This window comes from Crocodylus siamensis, chromosome 5 (assembly GCF_052110815.1).
Source record: "Crocodylus siamensis isolate JL-2025a chromosome 5, ASM5211081v1, whole genome shotgun sequence".
Taxonomy (NCBI): domain Eukaryota; kingdom Metazoa; phylum Chordata; order Crocodylia; family Crocodylidae; genus Crocodylus; species Crocodylus siamensis.
In genome coordinates, this window is record NC_143399.1 from 163,083,380 (window position 1) to 163,103,886 (window position 20,507).

Consider the following 20,507-nt stretch of genomic DNA (forward strand, 5'->3'; position numbering starts at 1 on the left):
GAGGTGGAGGAGAGAGAGAGAGGAAGGAAGGAAGAACTGATTGACAGAGCAAAACAGGGCTCCATACTGAAAACATTTACCTAGGTGCACTTTACTGAAATGAACTGTGCCACTGAAGCCAATGTGAATAACTTGATAAAAGCATGAATAAAGTTATTTCCACCTAAGCATGTTCCTGGGATCAAGCCTGTAAAGTATAGGTACTGTGCACATTCAGAAACTGTTTGCAGCTAATACGTTATCATAGTTACTTGTATATGACAAGTACATCTGTTGGCATAAAGCAAGTTATGGATGAAGTTCACATATGAAAAAGTAATTCTTTGGATTTACTCATGTGGCCATAGGATGATTCATTGTGTGCATGGTGCCTCTTGATCCAAGGCAGGCATGTGCCCCCCCGACACCAGTCAGCAACCGGGTGGGGGAGGGTTCCCTGGCAGCCGATCCCGCTGGCTGGGGGGGGGAGGGTCACTCACCATAAAAGCGGCCACACTGCTTCTGAAACTCCTGCAGCCACTTCTGGAAGCAGTGCAGCCGCTTTTGCTGGTGGCCCCACACCCTGGCCAGGGCTTGCAGGGGAGGGCACCGGCTAAACAGGGAGCATGGCCTGACAGGGTGCACTGGTGCTCTCAGGGGGTGCATGTGTACTCCTGTGCACCCCCTATGTGTTGCCACTGATTGTGTGCGAGTTCTCTGCTGCACCTACACAGACCCTAAATGACTTTAGTGGGTCTCAGGCATGAGCAGAGGATTGAAGTCTATGACCCATAGATATGAAATATTGAAAAGGATAACATCTTCCATTGTTATTACTCTTCATCCTTCCCTCCGCCCTTCCAACTGTCTATTTTTGCTCTCTCACAGGCTAGGGACAGAAATTACACATAAACCAGTATAAGTGATCTGAAACCAGTTCAAATCTGTAATACAACAGAAGTTCAGTGCACATAAATTGCTTTCAAAATGGCTGAAACTGGTTTAAGATAAACCTGGGTGGATGTAGTATCAGATTTAGATGATTTAGGTTAAATCAGATTATCGAACTTCTATTCCTGATCCCCTCCAGATTCAAGTTAACTCACAGTCCCTCAGCATCCTAAGATGCTTTACACCTCTCCTGTGAACTCTTCATTTCAGGGTAGGCAGGCTAGCCTTGGCCCAAGTTGTCTGCTCCAGACCATCAGGGAAGCATGCCCTATCACCCTCCTGCTTCTGGCCTGGGCCACTGCAGGCATGTGGCTGTATTTCTGGAATCAAAAGTGAATTTCTTTTTGCTTGCTTATGGGTTCAATCCATGCAGTTTAGACTAACCTGCAAAGATTGAATCGATTCAACCTTGAGCTTCTTGGCTGTCTGTACTTAGCTCTTGTGACCTAAATAGCAGCAAAACTTATAACCTTTAAACTCTTTCTGGTTCCTTCTTTCCTTTCCTTCCATTCAGCAGGAACTGGGTATCTTTAATATTTGTTTGTTTTATGTATGATTAGTGCTTTACAATCTAATGGTAATGGGGGGATTTTTTGGGAAGGCTTCACCAAAGAAGTAGATTTATATGTAGCTCCATGGTATGTAAATTTTCTTGATCTCCTCCAGGAATGAGTTGGGCCCTCCTCCTTCATAAATGTTACCCATGAGGCTTACAGTACTATGTTTCAGTGGGGTATGTTGTTTGTGTGAATTCATGATATTTCAGGGTGAGGCAGCCCTCAAAATTTGGGGACATTTCTGAGTAAGGCATTGACAAGGATTCAACTCTTGAATTTGATGTGGTAATTGAGAGGAAGTCAGAAAATGAGCAATGTGCTAATTCATTGTTTCCATCTTGCTCTTTACACACTCTAAATACATGTAGGTGGGCGCGTCTATATGTGCAATTAATTTGAAGCAATATGAACTGGAGTTTATTGCTGCTTGGTGCCATGTTTGAACATGCACCTGGAACTGCAGCACATTGAGCCAGGTTGGAACAGCCCCAGCTGGCAGGGTACCCTAGGGGATCAGCTTGTCAGTCCAGGGCTGCTCAGACCTGGCTCGTTGTGCTGCAGAAGGGCTAGCCGGGGAATGAGGGTGCTCTAGTGTGGAGCTAGTTGGCAGGCAGCCCCCACACTGAAGCACCTGTGTGCCCCAGCCAGTCCCATCAGCATCAAAAGTGTCTTGTATTTACAAGTACTAGCCTGCGGTGGAGTTTATTAGTGTACTGCAACATAATAGGACTGCTTATGTAGAAGCAAGGACATTTACCATGGAGCTAATTAGTCAGCTCGTCTAGATGTGTTTGGTGAGCATCACTTCCTTTCTTAAATTCATCCATGCTACATAGAATTTTTAGTTTTCTCCTCAGTTAGTCCTTTTTGCCATTTACATATTTAATGTTCTCTGAAACCCAGAACTTTTGAGCAATTTGGAACTGTACACTGGGATACATTTACTTCCCTCCTTCATCTACTCGCTTTGGATTTGCTCTCAGCTAGAAAAAGGGTTCATGGCTGCACCAAAGTTTCTGGCTCGAGCCATGAACAGGTATGTCTGAGCTCCTTTTTCCCTAAGCAAACCCTTGTGCTAGAATTGGAGTCCATTAAATAAATCTGAGTGTTGGAGGGGAGAAGAAAGGGATAAATATGTTCTCAGTTCTCTATTTGTGTACACTTTCCCAATCTTTTCTTTCTCTTTACACTGTTTCACCTTTCAACCTTTTTTTAAGGAGCATACCTCTTCTGGGTACACTTCTGGTGAAGCAGAGGGGTGGGGTCTGGCAGTAGCTGGACACAGAGTGTGTGTGTGTGGGGGGGCTTGCATGCAGAGGCACAGGGTGGTGGATAGTGGTGGCGGCCACCATGTGCATGTTTTCCACCCCCATCCTCCCGTGTCTGGTTGGCCGGGCGGCACCTGTGCGGCCTGCAGTGGGGAGCTGCTGACCTGGCCCCCACAGCCCTGCTCCTGGGAGGTGGCCACATGGGGTGGTAGGTGGTAGTGCTCCGTCCTCACCTGCGTGTGCCCCCTAGCCCCTTTCAAAGTAGCCCTGAGGGTATGCATACCCACCAGTTTACAGCCCCTGGTCTATCTAATGGCTTTTCCTATGTTTGGCTTCTAACTTTTCTAAGTTATCATTAGATGTCAGTGTCTGAGGGCAGTGGGGGCCTAGGGCAGGGCAGCAGGAGTGTGGAGCCTGGGCTAGCAGGGGTCCACCTGGCTCTATCTTGCAAGGCTTCCTAGGACTCGCATGCAGTTCCTGGGTTTTCCATCCATGCCTCTGGGGATGGTGGGGAAGGCACTCACTGCCTTGTTCAGGTCATGGGGAAAGGTAGGGAGCTTCATGCTGTAGAGATGGGCTGACTCTGCCCCTCTCCACACTGCCTAGGCTGAGCCCCATGACCTGCACCACTGGATTCATTGCATGGGCTCCCCCTGGCTTGAGTATGTGAACCCCATGTGCTGGAGCTGGTGGCCCAACCATGTGCAGTCCTGGGTCTCACTGGGACCATGTGCTGCCAGAGCTTTCACCTGCTGTGGGCCATGAGGGCCCATGGCCTGCTGCTGCTGCTGGCAGCAGGGTCTGTGCACAATGGGGAGGTGTTTCTGTGTGGGTCCCCCACCCACAGCCCCCCACACACCCACTTCCCCCCACAGACTCCATACCCATCCTCTCCACATTCCCTCGAACCCCATATTCACCTACCCCCTCACCCCACATACCCACAGCCCCCAGAAATCAATACCCACCCAACCAAATGCACCCACCCCCACAAATTCCCCACACACCCACGCCTCAACCCCTCCACAAACCCCTACAATATACCAGAGTAAGACTTCATTTTGAGCTGTTATACAATACCTCTATGTACACTCTGCAAATGCACACAAATCAGGACAAAATATTTTTGATATAAAATTAAAATATGTTATTGTAGCTGTTTTATTTTTAGTATATAATTGGGTTTTTTTTCAGTTCCAAGATGGCAAACTCCTCTTCCCAAAAGGAGTAGTTCCTGAGGCAAAGGGAGTTGAGGGGTGTGGGGGGGTGGGGCTTCCAGTGCCAAAGGTCAGGGGTTGGGACAGGACTTCTGGTCCCAAGATGGCAACCAGGGGGTGGGGTACTTATCAAAGGAAAGGGCTACTTTGCAGACTTAACAGCTCACCAAAACCTTTTAAGTGGCCCTCCAGATGAAATAATTGCCCACCCCTGACCTAATGTGCAGTTTAAAACTTTCAGTGATGCTACATCCACAACCTCTGAGTACTCAATTCCAGTGTTCACCCACTTTCATAGTTAGAAAGTTTATCCTAACATCTAATCTAAATTTCCTTTGTTTCAATTTAAGACTATTACTTCCTGTCCTGTTCCCTGTGGATATAGAGAACAGTTTATCATGTTTACCATTATTTTTACAATTAATCATTCCTCTTTATTAAGATCGGCAAAATATGTCCCTTTGCAGATTCTTTCTGTTTGCTGTGTTTTGAGTCTGTCTTTTTGTTTGCCTACTTTATTTGGTATCATTGGTTTTATAAATGGATTGTTAATTAATACATTATCTCTAGGAGCATTCTCCATTCTGCTTCCAGTAAAGGCTGTCATCAATGTCGTTATTGCATTGTGAGGTTTCCATTTCTCCCACATTTCAGCTGGCCTCTGAGTGCTCAGGATGACCCAGATCCAGACCCAGACACATAACCTCCTCCTTTGGAACTCAGTATAGGACACAACAACACATACTTAAATAAGAGGCTCTAAGAGCAGTAAAAGACTTGTCACAGATTATCAAATAAAACAAAATAACAGATTTGCTCCATCCCAAATACTAGATGAGTGCTAATGCTCTATAGACAATCTTCCTATGGCAACTGATGTCTCCTATCAGCCCTGAGAAATAAACTGGAAGATTTTGAGAATTTTCACATAATTTTGCGGTAAGATATTATTTATGGGAAAGAAAGAAAGAACTTTTTATAAAATTCAAAGGGGTCATTGTGGCAATATTAATAGTGCAGTTCAATTTACTTTCAGTTAACCATTATAGTCATTAATGCTCAACTGTTCCACCCAAATTTTCAAAGAATTGCCTACAATAGACTCTCAATAATCCTGTTAAACTCAATGGGAACTGTCTCCCTAAATCCTTTCAATGTGTAATGGTTTAAATGGGGGATTTTTGATATTGCTAATATGAATGATCATACCAGAAAATATTTGAAGTGACATTAAATGTCTCCATATTTCAGAAGACAACTAGGCAGAAATGTCATGAGTCAAGCAATCAGGGTTGCTATGTATGTACACAAGCACGTCAAATACATGGAGGCTATATCTGTGTGATAAATTGCACAGCCATATGATGAATGGCCATATGAAAATAAATTTGTTATGCATCACCAAGTGCCTCATTTGTCCTCTGCCAACTAATCCACCTCCCTAAGATTTCTTTTAGAGCAGAAGCCCTAAAGTAGCTTGAAACAGCCAGCAATTAAAGACAATCCCACTAAAGAAAAGTTTTCTTCTTTGTAAATTTAGAATTTATCCCAAAAGACTTCCCTGCCAACCGACAGTATGGCTTCATATTATTGCAAGAACCAGGAAGGGCAAGGTTTTTTGGAAAGGTAATAGCCAGAAGCTCTACTGTGAAGCTGAAACATAAAGAGTACATTAAAGAATAATGATGTTTTCCTTCTTTTTTTTCTAAGATGTTCCTTTTCCATTGTTGAATGACTCTGTTATTTCTTATCATTGGTACATGAAAACCTTCATTTTTAAGTAACCCCTTAAAGCTCAACATTATTCCAATACTGCCCTTTAAAAACCACTTAATTTAGGAATTGGAATACTTCTTTCCCAGTTGTCTTCAGCGATAACCTCTCTTAGCTGTTGTCTTCTGTGTAGTCTTTTGTTTGTTTGCCTAGTCTCTCCTAGGATCTGATCTTGCAACAAGAACTGTGAAAGTCCCTGAAGATTTGTCTGGAGCAGTAAGAGTTAGAATCTGATCTTACAAATGATTTGACATGGATGTGCATGCCCATGTAAAGTCAAGTAATTAACTGTAAGTTCTATCTTCTGTGAGATATTGAGGTAGTCATCTAAAATGGGGCTGTCCAGCTTTCAAGTGGCTGTGGGGAGTCACACGACCCACAGCTTGCAGCAGGGCAAGCCTTCAGGGCCCCAGGCCACACACCCCATGGATACTTCTCCCCATCACTGACCTGTGCACTGGAAGCTCCCCAATGCACTGCATGTCTGCAAACCTCCCCCCACCTGCCATTCTGTATGCCTATGACTCTTCCCGCCCCCCGCCCCTTGCACTGTGTGCCTGCACAGACACTCCCCACCAACCCTTGACCCTCCCTGCACTGCTTCACTGCATACCTACAACTTCCCCTGCTAATTGCACACCTCTAACTTTCCTTCCACCACTGGACTGCATACCTACAACCCCCCACCACTACACTGTGTGCCTGTGTGTAGGTGTCCCACTGCTATATGCAGGCCTACAACCCTCCCTCTCCAAATTCTCCCCTACTCTATGCTGCACCACATGCTGAAGGCTCACCCTCACTTCCCTGTGCTCCTGCACTGCCTTGCTCAGTAGGATGAGGGCAGAAAACAATCAGCCAGAGGAGAGAGGGGGATCCTGGAGCCTCTGCCTGCTATTGTAGGTAGGAACCTGGGGGCTACAATTTAACACCTTGTGGGCCACCAGCTGGATAGCCCAGAGTTAAAAAAGAAGTTGCCTAAAGAGGTGATGCCTTGTTGATATTTCTACTGAAAATGGTGCCTTTTATGTGCTGTAAATTAACAAAAAGTACTCCTATTTAAATAAAGGGGAAAATATCCGTCACTAATGCAAGACCTGCAAAACACTTTTTCAACTGCTAAGCATATGAATAAACCAACTAAAACAGGCAAGCCTAGCACATTGGCAACAAAGCGAGGCTTTATTTATTTGTTTTCAAAAGTTCTCAAGTTTAATTGTTCATGATAATAATTTATAATGTAATTGTAAACATTTGCAAATATTTTTGTAGCAATGAGTCTGTAATGGGGGGAGGGAGTGTATCTTTTTAAGGGAGACAGACAGCTCCGGGGTAGGAACCCAGCTGTGGGTGATTAGCTGCCAATTACAAGCTCAAAGGGAGAAAAGCAGAGTTTGAACTGGGGGAAGGAGCAGTCTGTGGGCAGGAAGCATACTGAAACCCAGCAGAGCTTGCCTATAGAAAGGGCCAGAGCTGAAGGGCCTTCTCCTACCATCCAGAGAATTGCTAAAGGTTCACATTACTCATTTGTTTGGACCAAGGTGTATCTTTTTGTATTTCATAGACATTAGGACTGGAAGGGACCTCGTGAGATCATCTGGTCCAGCCCCCTGTCCAAAGGGCTGGAAGTCAGCTTGGGTCAGATGACCCCAGCATGATAATCATCCAAACACATCTTGAACATGTCCAGAGTAGCTGCTTGCACCACTTTTTGGGGAAGTCTGTTCCAGACTGGAGCCTTGGATGGTAAATAAGTTTTCCTTATGTCCAGTCTAAGACAGTCTTCCAACAGTTTGTGACCATTGGACCTTGTTTTCCATAGGGAAGCCCTGGTGAACAGACATTCCCCCCAGATCCTGATGTACACCCCTGATGTACTTAAGGCTGCCACCAGGTCCCCCCGAGCCTACATTTTTCCAAGCTGAGAGTACCATGCCTCTTAGCCTCTCCTCATAAGACCTGCTCTCCTGACCTGTGATCATGCACATGGCTCTCCTCTGGACTCTCTCAAGCTTCTCCACATTCTTTTAAAAGTGCAGAGCCCAGAATTGGATGCAGTACTCCAGCTGTGACCTCACCAAGGCTGAAAAAAGTGGGTCATTACATCTTGGGTCTTGTTTGAGTTTCACTGCTAGATGAAAGCCAAGGTTTTATTTGCTTTTCTGGCTGCAGCATCGCATTGGTGGGTCATTCATCTTGTGGTCAATCGTGACCCCCAAATCTCTATTTGATGTAGAGCTAGTTTCATAGTTTCAGGGGTTGGAAGGGACCTGAGTAGATCATCGAGTCTGACCCCCTGCCATGGCAGGAAAGATTACTGGGGTCAAACGACCCCAGCAAGGTTTTCATCTAACCTCCTCTTAAAGACCCCCAGGGCAGGGGCCAGCACCACTTCTCTTGGAAGTTGGTTCCAGATCCTAGCCGCCCTGACCATGAAGTAGCGCCTCCTGATCTCTAGCCTAAATCTACCCTCTACCAGCTTGTGACGGTTATTCCTGGTCACTCCTGGCAGTGCTCGGGGGAACAGGGACTTCCTCAGTGCCTGCTGATCCCCCCTGACTAGTTTGTAACAGGCCACTAGATCCCCCCTCAGCCTTCTCTTGTGGAGGCTGAACAGGTTCAGGTCCTGTAGCCTCTCCTCATAAGGCCTGCCCTGTTGTCCCCTGATCATACGAGTGGCCCTTCTCTGGACCCTCTCCATGTTGTCCACATCCCTCTTGAAGTGCGGCGCCCAGAACTGGACACAGTACTCCTGCTGCGGCCTGACCAGTGCTGCATAGAGGGGAAGGATCACCTCCTTGGACCTGCTTGAGATGCATCTGTGGATGCATGCCAAGGTGCGGTTGGCCTTCCTGACTGCATCCCCACACTGCCGGCCCATGTTCATCTTGGAGTCAGTGATGACTCCAAGATCCTTTTCTGCCTCTGTACTGACAAGAAGGGAGTTCCCCAACCCAGGTATGGTGCTGGTTGTTCCTCCCCAGGTGCATCACTTTGTACTTGTCAGTGTTGAATCCCATCCTGTTCTCATCCACCCACCCTTGTTTTAGGTCTGATTGTAGCCTATTGCTCCCTTCTAGAGTGCCCACATCCCCTCACATCTTAGTGTCATCAGCAAATTTGAACAGGGTGTTTTTTACCCCCTCGTCCAAGTCACTGATGAAGATATTGAACAGTGCGGGCCCGAGGACGGAGCCCTGTGGAATCCCACTGCCCACAGCCCTCCAGGCTGAAAATGACCCATCTACCACCACTCTCTGGGTGCGGCCCTCCGGCCAGTTGGCAACTCAGTTGACTGTATGGGTGTCGACACCACAGTCCCCCAGTTTCTTAATGAGAACAGGGTGAGAGACAGTGTCGAAGGCCTTCCAAAGGTCCAGAAAGACTATGTCCACTGCTACCCCTGCATCTAATGGTTTGGTGATCTGATCATAGAAGGCCTAAGCCAGGGAGCACCCCCAGGGTTAACCCTTGGGGAGCAGGCTCCGGGGTGAGTGAAGCACTACCAAGTCTATAGCTATGATGAGCACCTTACATTTCTCTGCATTGAAGAACATCAGATTTATATCCACCCACCTTGTGAATTTGTCCAGGTTGGCCTGAATCACCAGCTTGTCCTCCAGTGTAACCATGCTTCCCCATAGTTTGGTGTCATTCACAAACTTAGCTAGTCTTCTTTTGACACCTGAATCTAGTTTGTTAATGAATATATTAAATATATATTGTCAGTATAAATATATTGGTGTTGTGGGGACCGGCTGTGAAGCTCCCAAGGGAGCAAAGGCAGACAGCTAGGCTGCAGACTTTCAAACCTACTTATGGATTATTCTTTGGACAATCTGAAGAACTCCTAAGGGAGCAAAGCCCTTTCACACAGCAGCAGGCATACTAACTAGCTTACTGGGTCTTAGTAATGTGAACTGTTTCTTGAGGGATAAGGAGAGACTCCCAAGTTTGTGCAAGTGTTAGATTCTGCTGCTGTATTGATTTGGATTTACCAAAGGATACTCTTGTGTTTTACAAAGGAATATTATGTCCCAACCTTTGCACATCATTCAATCTGGTCTCAGAACTTTTTTCAGCTTCACATTATCCATATTCTGTTAGACACCTTTGTATGAAAGAGGGTATGCTCTGCTCTTTGTCATATATGAGTAAATCAGGAGTAACCCCAAGGAAATTGGAGTTGCACCAATTTAAAACTAATGTGGAAACAGAATTAAGCACAAGGGACCCTCACAAGCTTTTCAAGGCTCATTATTATTGAGTATTCCACAGCATTTTAAACTGGTACAAGGAGAATTATTTTGTTAATTATTCTTAAATCAATTCACTGCCAAAAAGCTGATGTTCAACTTGTGACCTGACTGCAAATAGAGGATTTTGTTCAAGGGATTTCTGTCTTTATTCGGCTTTATATAAAAGTTCTTCTTATTTCACACACAAAGTTTTTGGCCTTTGTGGTCTACAGAGTCTGGCAGGGTAAAAATATATAAATGTTCATTCTCTGTGCAGCACTGGACTTTTGATCCTCCTAAACTCTTTCCATTTTCAGTCTACACTGAAAACTTCTGGGAAAAAATATAATTTAGGTTGATGGTCCCATATGTTGGGCTTCTTGAAAGCATCACATAGAACTCTCCTAGCCACAAAATTAAAATAAAATTGTGACAGTACAGGAGTTTCTAGCATAGCCTGCACTCTTGTTAAAGATATTGTGGGGTCATTCAATACTAGGAAGTGGGGTGGGGGGGAACCCTGTATACCCATCAAGGTAAACAAAATTATTTCAAAGAACTTGATAGTGTTGTGGTCTCAGGTAGAACAATTTCTCTAACATCATTCCTCTTGGTTCTTTCAGTTACCCGCTGCTTTTGATACATGGAGAGAGTCCTCCATTAATGTATCCTTGTTCTTGATAACTCTAGCCTCCATTTCATTGGAACTACTGAACCCATTCTCTGAAAGAGGATGGTGTTAGTTGCATCTGAGGTAATAGAATCACAGAAAAAAAATCAATGAAAAAATAGAAGATGGGCCAGAAAATTTAAAAACTGTCCTTGATAGATCTGTTCCTTGGATAATTCCTCATCCCAGAAATAGGGGACATTTCAGTACAGTGCTGATACTGAAGTATACTGTATATGAAAGTCATTAGCTTTGAAGATTACAACCAACCCCCTGATTTCCATGGATGGAAAGTCAATGCAGACACTCGAGCATCAGTGTTAAGCACCTATGCAGCCAATGTCATGCAGGTGGATGGCAGCTGTGTTCTGCCCTGATTGGTGAACTACTATATATAAGCTGTTCCAGTAACAAGCATGGTACTGAGAGGAGGATGAGGACCTTTGTGAGCTCCTCTGTAGAGAAGAATCAGTACAAGCTTCTCTGATCAGTCATACACTGTGAAAGTTATTACAGGCACTGCTGATGAGAATCCAGAATCAGCAATCAGTTCAGTTGAATCCTGAGGCTGCAAACCCTTCTGACAGAAGAGGAGTGTGCATTCTTTATTTTTGTCTATTCCTGTGTATACTTGCTCTTATTTACAAATAGTTCTGCATTTCCCCCCCCAGTCTGTCAGAGGCAGCTTGGTTTTTTGTGTGTGTTTGTTTGGTTTGGGTTTATCCAGCTCCTTATATATGTATTGGGAAGAAGTCTGGGAAGGGACGTTTGGCTCTGGGCTTCATTATTATATTAAGCAGAAGAGGTGGCAAGTATCCTGTATATACAGACTTGCTATGAAAAAAAACAGTTTTTTAGCACTGACCTTGTGGAGATGAATAAATAACCTGCTGAAGGGCATTCTTATCTCTTTTGCAAGATCTGGCAAGAGTGAAGGTGGTGTTACAGGTTCCCTGTAAGCCATTCTAAAGGCACTTGGGTGAAGACAGAAGTGCGGTTCCCAGCTGTAGCTCAGAAGGATTTCTGCAAAGCATTCTGAGTTACAATATTATCCCAAATCAAAAAGAAGTTCACTGTTGGTTTCAGAGGGGAAGGGAATCTAGCTGCCAGCTCCCAACCTGCAGCCAGGTTCTCATAGCAATGGCCAGGCTCTCTGCCAGTGCTCACTGTTTTTAGAATAGGAGAGGGGAGGAAAGGCAACCAAGAGAGCTCATTCTTGGGGCTCCCCAGCTGGTGCTGAAAGGTGGGGTGGGTCAACTAATTGGAGCCCTCCTACCTTGGGGGTGAAGGGGGACTTCTACCTCCAGTGGAAGTGAATTCCTTTCACGCCCTTCCCTGACTCATTCTGAAAACTGACTGGCTGGGAGCCCTGCACATTCAAGTTATTTAAGATACTATGTTTTGCAAGGCATAGAATGAGAGATCAGAACTTAAGAAATGGCCACCTGGATGAAAATGTTTGCAGCCATGAACTTGTGTCCGGTTACAGCTATAAATTGCTTTCTGTGGCTAGATCAGGCAAAAACTGTCACTTTGGTCTTCACCCTTTAAAATGGGAGCATCTGCACTCCCATAATCCACACAATTAAAGGTTGTTAAACTGCTAAGTACCTTCTAAGCATTTAAAAGTCATGTCATTTTGGGACAGGGTTATCTTTGAGCCCTTCTACCTGGCTCAAGCTAAATTAGTCTGCTCCACAGAGATAAAATGAACAATTTGTAGTCGTCCAGCATCATTGCATGCATGGTTCCCAGCCCTCCTACCAATGTCAAACTTTTCAGCTTTCCAAGCTCTTCTGCCTAGGGGTTGGTACTGGCCCCAAGTCAACACCTGCCCCCAGTGGATATGACCCCAGCTAACACAACACCATGCTGACAACTCTGAAGACCCCAGCAGACCTGATCTGGGCCTTGGGTCAAGAGCCAGGCATGCAGTCCTCCTCCCAGAGGGCTAAGCCACATCTGGGCAGCTGTCCTCTAGCCAAAAGTACTGGGGGGAAGGAAGGGGCTGCCCTCCTGTGTTCCTGGAGAGAAGTGGGGGAAGGGTTTCCTAGTGCCAAGTGTGGCAAGAGCATGGAGCCCAGCAAGGTGTGCTTCCTTGGGATGGATGCTGTCACCTCAGTTAACCTTTAGCAACTCTACAATGGAAGCAGCGTGACTGTGCAGGAGAGCATGGAGGCCAGAGAGCATGCTTCCTGAGCTTCATACTCTTGTCATGCTTAACCTCCAGGGCTCTGTTTCCAGAACAGAGATAGAGTCCTGGCTCCTGGCCATTAGGGCTATGTGAAATTTTGCTGGGTGTTTCGTTTCAGCACTGTTTCAACTTGCTTCAAGCTTGAAACAGTGAAATCAAAATGAAATGAAAGGCTTCAAAACAGCCTCAAAACAAAATGAGGGTAGTTGAAACATTTCAGAAGTTTCAAAATGTTTTGAAGCTGGGCTTGCTTGGAGCTAAAGAGAAACTGAGGAGAGGGAGGGGAAGGACTACTCTGATATTGACTGTGTAGCTGGCCAGTGACTGTGATCCTTCCCTGAGGTCCCTTCCAATCCCAGGGCTCTGGGTGGGGGATGCGAAAACAGCATAAAAACCATTGTTTGAACTGATCTTTCTCTGTGCCTTCATAATGACAAGTGACACGAGTTTTGCTCTCAACAGTTTGAGGTGCAGTTTCCCAGAAACCCCTGCACCCAGAACTGACCCGAGCAGGGTGCAGGGCATAGGGCAAATCAGCTAATGTGGGGCCCCACCTCCACTCCAATCCCATGGGCCCCTGACCCAAAGAAGCTCCCACTGCCATTAACAGCAGCAGCAGCATTGGCAGCATGGGGGGCAGTGGTAAGTGAGCAGCTAGATGCAGAGCTACTGCTCCGCCCAGCTGTGTGCTGCCACTGCTCTGCCCCACTCCATGGGGCCCCCCAAAGCATGGGTTCTGGGGTGATTGCCCTGATTCACACCCCCCCGGGGATGTCCCTGCCTGTACCTACTTTCAAGTTTCTTCTTGAAACTTGACAGGTTTTGTGGCCTCTGCAGGGGCTACCATCCCTGCTGTTTTCATTCAAATCAGCCAAGAAATGACAAAGTTATAAGCATTTTCATGAATCCCCATTATAGCCTGCGGGCAAAACATCGAAACAACGAAACAGTTTCAATGAAACGAAATGGAACAGTGCTTCGAAATGAAATGAAATGTTGAAACAAGATGCTTCAAAATGGCAAAACAGAAATCAAAACAAGACGGTGCTGTTTCACGCAGCCTTACTGGCCATATCTTTACTCAAGGCAAGTCAGAGTTGTGTAAGTCAGAAATAGTATTAAGTCTTACCCTACACCTGCTCTGAAACTGTTTTTACTTTAGCACCACTTAGCAGTCCACAGACTTAGAGTGCTATAAAAGTAACCCATAACAGCATCCTCAGTCAACGATAACAAATCGACTGAGAGATCTAATAAAATCATCACAATAGCTTCTGATCCATTATTACTAAAAGCATATACATTTTAAATATCTATATAGTTTCAGTCCTAAACAATGACCTTCTCTTTGACTTAAAGGGATAAAATAAATGTGTGCCATCTAAATATACGTGGAGATGATCCATTACTATCTCTTTGTCTTCTCCTAAAAAATGGAGATTCAAGAGGGAATAATAACTGGTGAGGATGTTAACATTTAAAGATGATTTCTTTGGCAAGGACTTTGCTACTTGTTTTAGTGTGCCTTCCAGCTTGACCTCTTGAGGAGAATTATTAACAATCCTCATCAATAATGTGCCTTATGCCTTTCCACTAGCTTTAGTCAGTCATGAAGGATAAGGCTCTATATCACAGGTGATTGGTTCCAATTCCCTGAGCATACCCATAAACCCAGGGAGTGAAATTGGGTGAAATCCAAGCAGTACAGATGGTGTGTTACTTACCTTCTGCTCCAAAACAGTAGTCAAGATCCTCATCTGGTGTAAATCAGCATGGCTTTGAAGCTACCGGATGAAGATTTACCCCTTTCCCTCCTCCTTTCTGAACCTGGATCAGAACAAAAGTTTTACACCCCATTCTCCAGGGAAGCAAAATCATATTAATGATTATTTAGATTATTTTGAACAGGGACTGTGTTCCCTTGTGCTTGGAATTGAAGCAAATTTTACCCGCTTAAGAAATACTAAATAACACCAACACAAGGACATTTATTTATAACCACCAAAATGTCAGTCATTTGTAGACAAGTACAAAGAAAAGGTCCCTAGCCCAATAAATTCTTAATCTACAAAGAGAGATGAAGAATGCGAAAACAGATATGACAAAAACACAGTGACCAGGGTGCTGGTTTAACTTATCTTGTTCATTGCATAATTTTATTTGTTTATAGTGTTAACAGTTGATTTGGTTAAAAATTAAAAGAAGGGAGGACTTGTGTTTATAAGTTTCTGAAAGAAATGTGTTTTTTAAGGTAGGCAAGGTTCTTTGAGTAGATGTGATATTTTTTATTAGACCAACTGAGTAGTTGGAAAAAAAATTCTTGGCAAGCTTTTGAGTGCAGTCACCCTTCTTCAGGCATGGGGTGTCTCTGCTGTGTTTTTAAGGTGGGTTTTCAGAGGGGGGGTATGGGTTAAAACTGTAATAAAAAAGATTTAGGGTGTACTCATGAATACAGGGTGCTTAAAGAGATTAGAAAAGAAATTGGTAAATAGGTGTGTATTTTCATAGAAAAATAGAACCATAGAAAATTAGGGTTGGAAGAGACCTCAGGATCTCATCCAGTGTAAACCCTGCTCAAAGCAGGGCCAGCCCCAACTAGATCATCCCAGCCAAGCTTTGTCTAGCCAGGTCTTAAAGACCTCCCAAGGATAGAGAGTCTACAACCTCTTTGGGTAACCTGTACCAGTGTTTTACTACCTTTATGACAAAGTTTTTCCTAATATCTAACCTAAACTTCCCTTGCTGCATCTTGAAACCATTGCTTCTTGTTCTGTCACCTGTCACCACTGATAACTGTCTAGATCCATCCTCTTTTGAACCTGCTTCAGGAAGTTGAAGGCTGCTATTAAATCCCCTCTTGGTATCCTCTTCTCTAGTTTAAATAAGCCCAGTTCCCTCAATCTGTCCTCAGAAATCATGTGCCCCCAGCCCCTCACCATTTTTGTTGCCCTCTGCTGGACTCTCTTTAATTTGTCCACATCCTTTCTGTAGTGGGGAGTCTACACTGTACACAATACTCCAGATGTGACCTCACCAGTGTTGAACAGAGGGGAAGAATCACTTCCCTTGACCTACTGGCAATACACCTACCAATGCATGTTAACCTTCTGGGTAACAAGGGCACACTGCTGGCTCATATTCAGTTTATTGTCCACTGTAATCTCCAGGTCCTTTTCTGTAGAGCTAATGTCCAGCCAGTTAGTCCCCAGCCTGTATTGGTACATGGGACTGTTTGGTCTGAAGTGCAGGAATTTGCACATGTCCTTGTTCAGCCTCATGAGATTCCTTTCGGCCCAGTGCTCCAATTAGTTTAGGCCACTCTGAATCCTAGCTCTACCTTCCAGCATATCTACTACTCCCCTCAGCTTGGTGTTATGTGCAGACTTGCTGAGGGTGCACGTTGCCATCTTCCAGGCTGTTGATAAAGATATTGAACCAAAGTGGCACCAGGACCAATCCCTGGGGCACTCCATTTGATACTGGTTGCCAGCTAGACATCAAGCCATTGATTACTACCCTCTGATCCTGATGCTCCAGCCAGTTTTCTATCTACCTTACAGTGTAGTCATCCAGGTCATACTTCCTTAACTTGCCTGTGAGAATGTTATGGGAGACTGTATCAAAAGCCTTGCTAAAGTCAAGATACACTACATCCGTTGTTCTACCTGTCATGGGCATACTAGTGGGGGAGGGGCTATGGACTTTGGGCACCGGCCTGGGAGCGGGATGCAAGCTGGAGAGACTGGGGTACCTTCTGCATTTGCTGTGTGGACCTCCCATCTGCTTGGTGGGTTGTGGGCTTGTCCTGCCATTTCAGCCAGAAACTCTGGCTGGCATGCCTACCCCCATGGCCGGTGTGCTGCACTGGTAATTCCCCCATGGACATGCCATTGGGTGGGAGGTGCGGCTCTGCACAGGCCGATTTGCCTCAGCACCACACCATGGTCAGATTATTTGGGTGGGGTGAAAATACAGGTGTTGTCCTCGGGGTTTCAGGGTCCCCGGTATGTCACTGCTCCCTGCTTCCACAGAGCCAGTCATCTCATGTTAGAAGGTAATCAGGTTGGTCAGGCATGACTTGTCCTTGGTCAATCCATGCTGACTGTTCCTAATCACCTCCTTCTCCACTCACTTAGAAATGGATTCCTTGGGGATCTACTCCAGGATTTTTTCCAGGGACTAAGGTGAGGCTAATTGGTCTGTAGCTTCCTGGATCCTCCTTTTTCTCTGTCTTAAATATGGGCACTATGTTTGCCCTTTTCCAATTGTCCAGGACCTCTTCCAGTCACCATGAGTTTTCAAAGATGATGGCCAGTGACTCTGCAATCACAGCAGTCAATTCCCTCAGCACTCTCAGTTACATCCTGTCTGACCCCATGGACTTGTATATGTCCAGCTTTTCTAAATAGTCCCTAACCTGTTCTTTTACCCCTGTTGGCTGCTCATCAAGTCCTCAAACTTTGCTGCCAGGTTCAGTAGTCTGGGAGCTGACCTTGCCTATAAAAACTGAGGTGAAAAAGGCATTGAATACTTCAGCCTTTTCTGCATCCTCTGTCACTAGGCTGCCTCCCCCTTTCAGTAAAGGACCCACACTTTCCCTGATCTTCCTCTTGTTACTGACATACTTGTAGAAACCCCCTTCTTGTTACCCTTCACATCATTTGCTAGCTGCAGCTTCAATTCCACTTTGGCCTTCCTGACTTCATTCCTGCATGCCTAAACTCTTATACCCCTCGGTAGTTTTTTTCCAAGTTTCCACTTCTTATAAGATTCCTTTTTGTGATTTAGTTTACTGAAGAGTTCCCTGCTAAGCCAAACTAGACTTCTTGCTAGTTTTCATGCACATCAGGATGATTTGTTCCTGCACTCTCGGGCTTCTTTAAAGTACAGCCAGCTGTCTTGGACTCCTCTCCCCGTCAGACTGGTTTCCCAGGGAATCCTGCCCATGAGTTCCCTGAGCAACTTGAAGTCTGCTTTTCGGAAGTCCAGGGTCCTTACTCTGCTGCTCTCCATCCTTTCTTTCCTCAGGATCCTGAACTCAGTCATCTCATGGTCACTGCTGTCCAAGTTGCAATCTGCTAGCATATTCCCCACCAATTCTTCCCTGTTTGTGAGCAGCAGGCAAGAAGAGCATGGCTCCTAGTTAGCCACTGCAGCACTTGGCTGCAGTGTTTTTGGAGGGTGCCACCCCAGCACCCTTCAAAAACTTCCTGGATTGGCCATGCACTGCTGTATTGCCCTCCCAGCAGATGTCAGGGTGATTGAAGTCCCCCATGAGATCCAGGGCCTCTGATTGGGAAATTTCTGCTACCTATTTGAAGAAAGCCTTATCCACCACTTCCTCATGGTCTGATAGTCTATAGCAAACCCCAACCATGACATCACCCTTATTGCTCTCTCCTCTGACCCCCACCCAGAGGCTTTTGATAGGCCTATCTCCAGTTTCATTCTGGAGCTCTAAGCAAGCATATGGCCCTTTTACATGAAGTGCAACTCCTCCTCCTTCTTCCCTGCCTGTTCCTTCCTGAATAGTTTATACCCATCCATGACAGTCCTTCAGTCATTGAAGCTCCTGACTTCTCCACTTAGCTCAGCGCTTTGATCTCCATCCCCCAGTGAACCTAGTTTAAAGCCCTCCTCATTAGGTTAGCGAGCCTGTCTGTGAAGATGCTCTTCCCTTTCTTCATCAGGAGAATCTCATCTCTTCCCAATCCTCCTTCTTGGAACATCATCCCATGGTCAACAGCCAAAGCCCTGCTGGTGACACCACTTGTGTAGCCAGGCATTGATTTGCAAGATGCCCCCACTCCTGCCTGGGCCCTTTCCTTTGACCAGAAGGGTCAAAAAGAATACCACCTGAGCCCTCATTTCCTTCACTTTTAGTCTGCTCAGAATCTCCCCTGGAAGTATCGTTGGTGCCCACATGGATAAGCAGCATAGGGTAGTAGTCAGAGGGCCAGATAAGTCTTGGTAATCCCTCCATGACATCTTGGGTCTGGGCAAACAGCAGATTCCTGAGACAACAGGTCAGGTCAGCAGATGGATTCCTCCATCCTACACAAGGGAGTCTCCAACCACTGTCACCACCCATTGCTTCTTCTTGGTGGCAGTTCTCAATCCTCTGGCTCCATAGCTATTCTTCAGATGAACTGCTGCAGGTGGAGATGAAGATTTCTACTTGCTGCCAGAGATCACAAGATTCCAGATTCCACCTTCCTGGGAGTCCATGTCCACTCCCTTCTTTAGCAATGCTTCTGGCAGTTCTTCCTCCACAGTCCCAGAGGTCTCCTCCAGTATTGAATCAATGAACTCCTCATGATGGAGTATGCTGTGGAGCCTCACCACCTCCTCCTGTAGCTCTCTTCCCTGTTCCCTGACAGATACCGCCAGGAGGCACTGCTCACACTATAGGTACTCCTCAACCTGGTTATCACCAGAAGGAACCTGCAAGCCACAGTCCTCACAGCACCAAACTTGGACCTGCGTGGACACGTTGATAGTAAGCAGTCCTGCCTGGACAGAAACCTCACAGTTGCAAGCAGAGGCATTGGCTCTGGCATTGTGACATGCTTCAGCCATTTTCCTGAGTCTCTTTATCTGCCTCCTCTCTCTTACTGCTCTTCTTCCATGTGTACCTTCCCTAGGAAACTCACCTGAAAGCTGGTCTGTTTACTGTTCCTTGGCCCCAAAGGGTTCTTTTTCCCCTGCTTCCTCACACCAAGATGAAATGCTGTCCCCTCAAAATGGGGTGGAGGAGGGCAGCAAACTGCCTGCAAACTGCTTGCCCTGTTTTCTGCCTGTTCCCTCCCTCCCATGCCACCTGGGGTGTCCCCTTTTATACCCTGCTGGACCTGGACTGGCTCCACCCCCTCGTTAGGTCTTCTGTTAGATATAGGCAGCAATCGCTCAGCTAGCAACATTTCCAGCTTCTCAGAGCACATGCCCCAAACATACACAGCCCACCAGACAAACATTCAGCAAGCCAAAGGCACAGACAGCTCTGGATCACTTACTTTTCCTGTTTGTTCTATAAGCTCCTTGCTGTATAGTCAAATTCCACATGCAATAAGTGGATGCTACTGTAGGCCGCTTACAAATGCTGCTACAGGGAATCCACTTCTAGTGGTCTACCACCTCTGGTCTTTCCTCTATTCGGTGGTCTCACTTGCCACTTCCTGATGTCAGAATTACCAGGGGAGGCTTCACAGAGTGTAAGGCACACTTTTGAAGAGGAGGTCCCTGTCTCATCTGAAGCTTCCCTGTGGCCTTGTCCCAGTTTTACTCTCACTGAGTCTTCTAGCTCGGGCCAACTGTTCAGGGCTGCAAGCTCCTGGCTCAGCTCCAGTTGGTCCCTGTGGTCTCAGGTTCCAGAACCCACAACATCTGCTACATAAGCAGTTAGAGGCCTTGAGTCCTGTTTTTCTAGTCTAGGCAAGCTCAGCCTCATATGGCTATAGAACATACTTTAATACTCAGGCTTTAGAGTCCAGGGAAGCTCAGCCTCATTCAGCCACAGAACATACTCTAGTTCTTATCCGCTGTCCACTTGATGGAATTTCAAGTTCAGGGTGTCCCCAGTCACCCCTTTCAGTGACCTCTGCATCCCTTTCAGTCATAATGCAGCCCTTTGGGGGACAACAGAAACCACTAAATGCAAGCA